Source organism: Protomyctophum parallelum (assembly GCF_964188405.1).
Source record: "Protomyctophum parallelum genome assembly, chromosome: 1".
NCBI lineage: Eukaryota > Metazoa > Chordata > Actinopteri > Myctophiformes > Myctophidae > Protomyctophum > Protomyctophum parallelum.
This window is the reverse complement of record NC_139697.1, coordinates 74,115,833-74,125,493: the sequence shown is the minus strand read 5'-3', so window position 1 is coordinate 74,125,493 and position 9,661 is coordinate 74,115,833.

Genomic DNA, 9,661 nt, shown 5'->3' with positions numbered 1-9,661 from the left:
ATATAGCATCATTTAAATGCTTAATTTGTAGTTTTAATGTGCAAATTAAACTTTTTTTCAATACTCTAGAGGGTACTCTTATTTTGAAGAGATCGTCCACCGGAAGTCTTAAATTAGCTCACTAGATTAGCTCACTAGACGCGGCTCCGTCTTATGAGCAAATTTAAGACTTCCGCTCTGAGAGCTAGCAGATTTAAGACATCCGGTTGCCTTCAGAATAAAATAATATTTTTAATTCGTTAATTAAATAACTATTACGTTACATTATTAGTGTAAAAGTGTGTTCTTTTCGTTAAGAATCACCCAAAAAGGATTGTAGTTTAGCCCAGCCGGGCAATAGTTTATTATAAAGTCCCGTGCTAAGAGTAGTAATAAACAACCTGTCAGCTCAGTCTAGTGCAACCAACAACAGGTACCGTGCGTACCGTGCGTCACGCACCTGTATAAGCAAGGTTCCTAGGTTCCTATCTAAGCAATAAAGGTTCCTATTTCATCAAGCAATAATACACCTATTATAACAATTAGTATTATTATTACATTACAGTTATTGTAAAGACACACATTATGTTTCTGTGTAAAAATAAGTAATTAAATTACTAATAAGTAATTAAATAATAATAAAAGTTATCTAAATGGATAAATGCTATTCACTGGAGCGCATGGACTTTATAAAGTGGACACTGGACAAAAGAGGCCTCCGCGAGGCAACTATCTGGACATACCCACGCGTTCGGGGAGATGTCCTCTACCACACCCCACTCTCCGCTAAGCGGGAGAGGTGTAAAATTCACAGCAGCAGACCTTCTACTGTGGTCAATGCTGAAAAAAGTACCGTTTCCGGACCCAGAATGGACACTGGACAAAGAGGCCTCCGCGAGGCAACTATCTGGACATACCCACGCGTTCGGGGAGATGTCCTCTACCACACCCCACTCTCCGCTAAGCGGGAGAGGTGTAAAATTCACAGCAGCAGACCTTCTACTGGGGTCAATGCTGAAAAAAGTACCATTTCCGGACCCAGAATGGACACTGGACAAAGACGGCTCCGCGAGGCAACTATCTGGACATACCCACGCGTTCGGGGAGATGTCCTCTACCACACCCCACTCTCCGCTAAGCGGGAGAGGTGTAAAATTCACAGCAGCAGACCTTCTACTGTGGTCAATGCTGAAAAAAGTACCGTTTCCGGACCCAGAATGGACACTGGACAAAAGACGGCTCCGCGAGGCAACTATCTGGACATACCCACATGTTCGGGGAGATGTCCTCTACCACACCCCACTCTCCGCTAAGCGGGAGAGGTGTAAAATTCACAGCAGCAGACCTTCTACTGTGGTCAATGCTGAAAAAAGTACCGTTTCCGGACCCAGAATGGACACTGGACAAAGAGGCCTCCGCGAGGCAACTATCTGGACATACCCACGCGTTCGGGGAGATGTCCTCTACCACACCCCACTCTCCGCTAAGCGGGAGAGGTGTAAAATTCACAGCAGCAGACCTTCTACTGTGGTCAATGCTGAAAAAAGTACCGTTTCCGGACCCAGAATGGACACTGGACAAAAGACGGCTCCGCGAGGCAACTATCTGGACATACCCACACGTTCGGGGAGATGTCCTCTACCACACTCCACTCTCCGCTAAGCGGGAGAGGTGTAAAATTCACAGCAGCAGACCTTCTACTGTGGTCAATGCTGAAAAAAGTACCGTTTCCGGACCCAGAATGGACACTGGACAAAAGACGGCTCCGCGAGGCAACTATCTGGACATACCCACGCGTTCGGGGAGATGTCCTCTACCACACCCCACTCTCCGCTAAGCGGGAGAGGTGTAAAATTCACAGCAGCAGACCTTCTACTGAGGTCAATGCTCAAAAAAGTGCTGTGCCTTGGGGCATTGACATGAAATCACTGGCCTATAACATGCATTGCAAAGTAATACTAATTATTTTGGTAATTACTGGTGTTTGAACACTAATGTCTGCATCAATGACAATGGTAATGTCATTCACTATGTAGATGGGCCATTAACAGTAATAGGCCTAGTTTATTTTTACAGTGCTGTGTTTATACATTCCTCCAAACCCTCTTTCTGATAAAACAGAGCCTTTTAGTGCAGTGCAGTACTTAAACTATGTAGGCTACTCAGAGCAATACATTTTTTCCTGTCAGCTCATACAATACACAATCTCGCTTTTCAGTCTCTGTTTGGTAAGTGTTGAGACTCACGTCAAACAGAACAGCTTTGGAAAACAAACAAGTGTAGAGACCACAGCTACTGGTATCAGTTTGTGTTATGAAATGAGGGCAACTGTCATAACACTCATATCTAAATGTGATAGCCATACCTCTACCATGAATTGCAAAGTACTGTAAGGCTAAGTATTTTTGCAGTGGACCAAATACATTAACCAGGTCTTGTTCATAGCTATGGACTGAATCCATTAGAACAACATCTAAGATTATGCTATCACCCTCCACTGTCTTTTTAGAGAAATCTACGACAATTGCTCCCCAATGAGTCTTTTGGAGGTTGACTGGCAATATTACCAACTCATAGCTCCACCAATTCTGTGATGTTCTTGGTACATCTATATACTTGTGCAATTGTGTCTAAGATGCCTTTTTGTGACACGTCCAGTGGCTGCACTATAAATTGTGACATGTTCTTTGTAGATGGTAAGGCCTTGTCACCACATTGAGTACAACTATACAGACTAAGACTTTTCAGGCAAAGCAGGTCATCTCCAAGGAAAGGAGACCGAAGTGTGTATTCTACAAAGCTGTTTAATATGGTGTATACGTCTGTCCTAGAAAATTTCTGAGACACTAATGACACTGATGTGTTGGCTAGATTGAATTTCTCAAGTTTCCGTCTAAATGTTGAGTCCTGCGCTGCTGCTTCTTCAAGCCGTGTGTGACATTTTTTGAAAGCAGATGTCTGTTGTAGGAATGTTAGAATTGGTAATGGTATGGCTTCACACATATTGTCATTTAGACTTTCATTGCATAAAACCACATCATCATCATCTTTTTCCAAATTGTCCTCCGTTATTGTTCTATTATTATCCTTGTCTATTGTGATGCCAGCATCACCACATTTCACATAGAAATATAAGCACCCATTTACTTTTGACTCTCGCACAGCATTTGCTGCTGGTAATATTTCTATCATTGTGTCATTTGCTTTAATTACAACATTGTCATAAAGCAAGTCTGCCCAAAAGTGTCCAGTTTTGGCCATAGCGCCTATATGACAAATGATTGAGGCCAACTTATACTTAATTTTACCGCCGTCACAAATAGGAATTTCGATTACACCAGATGGTTCTACATGCCTGCGGCTCACCGACCCACGATCAGTAACACGCGACAGAGAAAGAGTAATGAAATCAGGAGAGTCATTCCAACATATTTGTCGCTTCATATCACAACCACATGCTGTACACTTGTCTGGACTTACACCTTCCATGATTGAGTGTTCGAAAAGAGAATTGAGGGACTCTCTTTTCTGTGGCAGCGGTAATGCAAAAATATTAGTAATAGAAGAATTGAACATCTTGAACAGCTTGTTTAAAATCAGTTCCCCATGGTAGGTATTTTCACCTGTGTCATTGGTGGTTTTCATTGCTTTATTGGCTTCAGTCCTTACTGTGTCAAAATGTTCTTTGAAAGGAGATGTACTTTCACTGACATCCTCAAAATCACCAAAGAAGTCATGATCAATCACAGTGTCTTGTTGATCATGCTTTTTATCAACATTTTCTTTCTGTGGCGCTAGATTCTGTGTCTCAGACATGATGGTGTCAAGACTGGCTTGCACCAAGCTGGAGTTCCTTTTACTACCAAGTACAATACAAGCAGCTTGTACTATTGTACTTGTTTGTTGTAGTGTTTTGGCATTAACTAAAGTGCTGAAGATGTACATAGCCAAAGTATACCTCTTATCTCTGTGTATGTACTGTTGTTTGCAAATGTGACTTGCCTGTTTCATCAAATGACTCTTACATGCCCTTATGGTACAGAAATCTAAATCTTTGTTATCTGCCTTTCCTACCACTATTCTCCAGCAGCGTAACAAGTACATACTCATGCTATCTTGATTGAAGATATGCATACTGGCTTTTAAAAGCACTATGGACCTGTCACTATTAATCTGAATCGGTGTTGTGTTTGTACCAAATATCTCCTTCTCTTTGCATCTCAATTGTGTGAGTAGTTCCTCTATAGCTGATTGAGTATGTTCTTCAGAGATCATGAATGCAACAGGAGTTGATTAATTAAATGAACTTACTATAATTTCATAATACAAAATCCTTTTCTCTGTTAGTTTAGTCTTAATGATCCCCCCTGTGGCATCCCATGATGCCGCACATTGTGCTGTCGCATTGTGCCACAGTTTCACTCCTGCTTCACTAAAACATATAACCTTAAGGGGACTAACTTTAATAACTTGAATGAATCCTTTTACAACAACACTGTCTGTGTCTTTATCCTCCCATTCTTTTTTAAGGTCCATCAAAGCTTTGATCTCACTGTTATCCTTCCATCCTTGTTTCCGCTGTTCATATTTGACCTGCCTGTACAAAGAAGTGTCTTTGCCAACTCCGCTACGATTTCCAGCTATTAAAGACCTTGGGTCTGCAATGTTCACTGCCTCAATGTAGGCATTATGTGCAAATCGGTTCATCATTGATCTACCCAAGTTTGCACGCTCTGTGCTTCTAATGTATCTACCTCTCAATTTGTCCTTTGTGTGATATATGTTGCCAGTGTAAGCTATATGAAATATGTCGTCTTCGAATGAATGGAGATCAATTTTAAAGGTCATCTCACATGAAGTATGCCGGCAGGCGCCATTGATTTTCTAACGACAGCGGTAGAAAAGTGGTGATTAACAAAACTGATTATACAGTATGGATTACTCTAGTCAATTTGATACCGGATATGATTTAATACCGGACTTTTACTTGTATTAAACAAAATATTTCCAAATGTTTTGATTGATTTGATTGAAATATGTATTAACAGTTTGCATAATTACAGTACATTTCAAGCACAACTCAATACAAAGACTGTTTACTGTGAGTGGACGACTCAATAAAGCATTACACTTGTTTACAAGAGGGTCCACCTTGTTCAGTTCATCAAAACATTTAGAGACACTTCTATATAGCCAAAGAACAGAACAGGAATTCACCATAAAATTGACATTGCACTGCAGTATTCATACTTGTACTTACATTTGAGTAATTATTCCACCACTGACAACCAGAGACATACAGTAGCTTCTACAGCAGGTGTGTCCAACTATCTGTTGTTGTTGACAAAAGGGCATATATTTGTCCCAGCATTTTTGTAAGCCAACAGTTAATGAGTCTTTATTGTGGTGACATCAGCATACTACCAGATGTACAAATATTGTAGGGATTTGGAAACTTTTAAATTAGCGTTTTATTTCTGATTGTGATGATCATTATTGATATGATTTCTTCTTCTTCTGTGTAACAGTGAATGAGAAATGATTCATGATTAATTAAAAGGTATTTTCTTTCTAACTTTCAAAGCCTTGTCTGTATTCTTTTATTCTTTTATAAATGTAATGCTATGGAGAGGGCCACTATATATATAACGATCGTTGTCACCTCATCTATACCTGGGCACCGCCCAGCCAGAAAGAGGGTTTGGAGGAATGTATAAACACAGCACTGTAAAAATAAACTATTACTGTTAATGGCCCATCTACATAGTGAATGACATTACCATTGTCATTGATGCAGACATTAGTGTTCAAACACCAGTAATTACCAAAATAATTAGTATTACTTTGCAATGCATGTTATAGGCCAGTGATTTCATGTCAATGCCCCAAGGCACAGCACTTTTTTGAGCATTGACCTCAGTAGAAGGTCTGCTGCTGTGAATTTTACACCTCTCCCGCTTAGCGGAGAGTGGGGTGTGGTAGAGGACATCTCCCCGAACGTGTGGGTATGTCCAGATAGTTGCCTCGCGGAGCCGTCTTTTGTCCAGTGTCCATTCTGGGTCCGGAAACGGTACTTTTTTCAGCATTGACCACAGTAGAAGGTCTGCTGCTGTGAATTTTACACCTCTCCCGCTTAGCGGAGAGTGGGGTGTGGTAGAGGACATCTCCCCGAACATGTGGGTATGTCCAGATAGTTGCCTCGCGGAGCCGTCTTTTGTCCAGTGTCCATTCTGGGTCCGGAAACGGTACTTTTTTCAGCATTGACCACAGTAGAAGGTCTGCTGCTGTGAATTTTACACCTCTCCCGCTTAGCGGAGAGTGGGGTGTGGTAGAGGACATCTCCCCGAACGCGTGGGTATGTCCAGATAGTTGCCTCGCGGAGGCCTCTTTGTCCAGTGTCCATTCTGGGTCCGGAAACGGTACTTTTTTCAGCATTGACCACAGTAGAAGGTCTGCTGCTGTGAATTTTACACCTCTCCCGCTTAGCGGAGAGTGGAGTGTGGTAGAGGACATCTCCCCGAACGTGTGGGTATGTCCAGATAGTTGCCTCGCGGAGCCGTCTTTTGTCCAGTGTCCATTCTGGGTCCGGAAACGGTACTTTTTTCAGCATTGACCACAGTAGAAGGTCTGCTGCTGTGAATTTTACACCTCTCCCGCTTAGCGGAGAGTGGGGTGTGGTAGAGGACATCTCCCCGAACGTGTGGGTATGTCCAGATAGTTGCCTCGCGGAGCCGTCTTTTGTCCAGTGTCCATTCTGGGTCCGGAAACGGTACTTTTTTCAGCATTGACCACAGTAGAAGGTCTGCTGCTGTGAATTTTACACCTCTCCCGCTTAGCGGAGAGTGGGGTGTGGTAGAGGACATCTCCCCGAACGTGTGGGTATGTCCAGATAGTTGCCTCGCGGAGCCGTCTTTTGTCCAGTGTCCATTCTGGGTCCGGAAACGGTACTTTTTTCAGCATTGACCACAGTAGAAGGTCTGCTGCTGTGAATTTTACACCTCTCCCGCTTAGCGGAGAGTGGGGTGTGGTAGAGGACATCTCCCCGAACGTGTGGGTATGTCCAGATAGTTGCCTCGCGGAGCCGTCTTTTGTCCAGTGTCCATTCTGGGTCCGGAAACGGTACTTTTTTCAGCATTGACCACAGTAGAAGGTCTGCTGCTGTGAATTTTACACCTCTCCCGCTTAGCGGAGAGTGGGGTGTGGTAGAGGACATCTCCCCGAACGCGTGGGTATGTCCAGATAGTTGCCTCGCGGAGGCCTCTTTGTCCAGTGTCCATTCTGGGTCCGGAAACGGTACTTTTTTCAGCATTGACCACAGTAGAAGGTCTGCTGCTGTGAATTTTACACCTCTCCCGCTTAGCGGAGAGTGGGGTGTGGTAGAGGACATCTCCCCGAACGTGTGGGTATGTCCAGATAGTTGCCTCGCGGAGCCGTCTTTTGTCCAGTGTCCATTCTGGGTCCGGAAACGGTACTTTTTTCAGCATTGACCACAGTAGAAGGTCTGCTGCTGTGAATTTTACACCTCTCCCGCTTAGCGGAGAGTGGGGTGTGGTAGAGGACATCTCCCCGAACATGTGGGTATGTCCAGATAGTTGCCTCGCTGAGCCGTCTTTTGTCCAGTGTCCATTCTGGGTCCGGAAACGGTACTTTTTTCAGCATTGACCACAGTAGAAGGTCTGCTGCTGTGAATTTTACACCTCTCCCGCTTAGCGGAGAGTGGGGTGTGGTAGAGGACATCTCCCCGAACGCGTGGGTATGTCCAGATAGTTGCCTCGCGGAGCCGTCTTTTGTCCAGTGTCCACTTTATAAAGTCCATGCACTCCAGTGAATAGCATGTATCCATTTAGATAACTTTATTATTATTATTATAATGATTTAATTACTTATTTTTACACAGAAACATAATGTGTGTCTTATAGCATCATATAGCATCATTTAAATGCTTAATTTGTAGTTTTAATGTGCAAATTAAACTTTTTTTCAATACTCTAGAGGGTACTCTTATTTTGAAGAGATCGTCCACCGGAAGCCTTAAATCTGTTCATTAGATCTGTTCACTAGACGCTGCCACTAGACGCTGCCCTAGATGGGCTCACTAGACGCTGCCGCATGCGGCTACTATACTGTTCCCAAGTTCACGCCTGGACTAGCTCTGTTCCATAGCCTTCCGCTACGCCTGGACAGACCTTAGAGTATATATATAACTCTATGGGACAGACACACATAGGATCAAAATCAAATAGATCATTTCCTACAGAGGTTGTCCGCTCGTCATAGTGTGATGGGTTGCGCACAGCTCTCCAGGTATTTTTGGTTCATTGCAAAGACTGTTCGAATCCCACTTCCCACACTGATATTTTCATTTATTTTATGCATTTTATAAGTGCATGTTGTCACTGTTTCATACAATTGAGATTCCACAAACAATCGGATGGATATTGAATGATCTTTATTCTTTATTGAAAAGAATAGGAGAAGATAGCTCCGCCCCCTTCCTGAAACAACATCTGTGAAAAACGGCTCGTGCACGCGCAAAGCCAGCCGAGGGAACCAGACAACACAGAAACAAGTTAAACCGAAACACCGGTGTATTTTTCACTCCCTCATTTTTCCACTCCCCCATCAGAATCTGTCTCCCCACCGTCCGGTGCTCACATTGAAGAGAGACAGGCATAGATGTATAGATCATTAGATCTGTAGCCGGGGGACCAGTCGTGGTGGATATGTTTACTACTTTTTCGTTTCACCCGGACGAGATAGAGGGATGGTGTCTGGTGTCCGTCCCTTTCTCTCGTCCGGGTTGAGAGCCAAATAATAAACAAAGTCCAGAGAGTGGACGTTAAATGCAGATTAAGTCTGTGACTGTTATATTAGTTCGCTGTGTAAAAAATGTGTACTCTGTGTCTGAGAGACTTTCGTTTCACAACAGTGTGTACTGTAAAGAGGCGAGGCTTGTGAAAACCGGAGGAATTTACACACATGCAGTTCAAAGACTGTTTTACTTGTTGTGGAAGGTAGACCTGTACGAAGGTACGGTACTTTTCTTTTTTACAGTTTGAATACCTTTAACACTTTTAAAGGGTACAGATGTATAGTTTCACAATACGCTAAACAAGGATAACACACACACCATGTGGACCCACTTGTAAACAAGTGTAGGCTAATGCTTTATGGTCTCGTCCACTCACAGTTACGTTTGTGTATTGAGTTGTGCTTGAAATGTACTGTAATTCTGCAAACTGTTAATAAATCCTTTCATCATCATCTTTATTCCAACCGTCTCGCAGTACATTGAGGGAGTGGCCCTCATTTTCACAAATATTCAAATAATTGAAACCGATATTAAACCAAAAATGTAATTATTAAATTAAGCAGTTATGATCTTGAACAAAAATGTTGGAAAGCATTGCCCTGAATTGACCCACAATTGGAAGTAATCTGAGTTTTAAGGATTTCTGATTGATTCCAAGCAGAGGGAGCACTGACAGAGAATGCTGCCATATACCTATTTAACCCCATGTTTGTGCCGAATCTGGTTTGAACGACATCAATCAATGGTTGGTTGGTTGGTTGATTGATTGAAAATTGTAGTATGCAGAACAGTATGCAGAAAAATATGTACAGACAACAGGTACGAATCCCTGGCGTCTCTCTCACACACACACACACACACACACACACA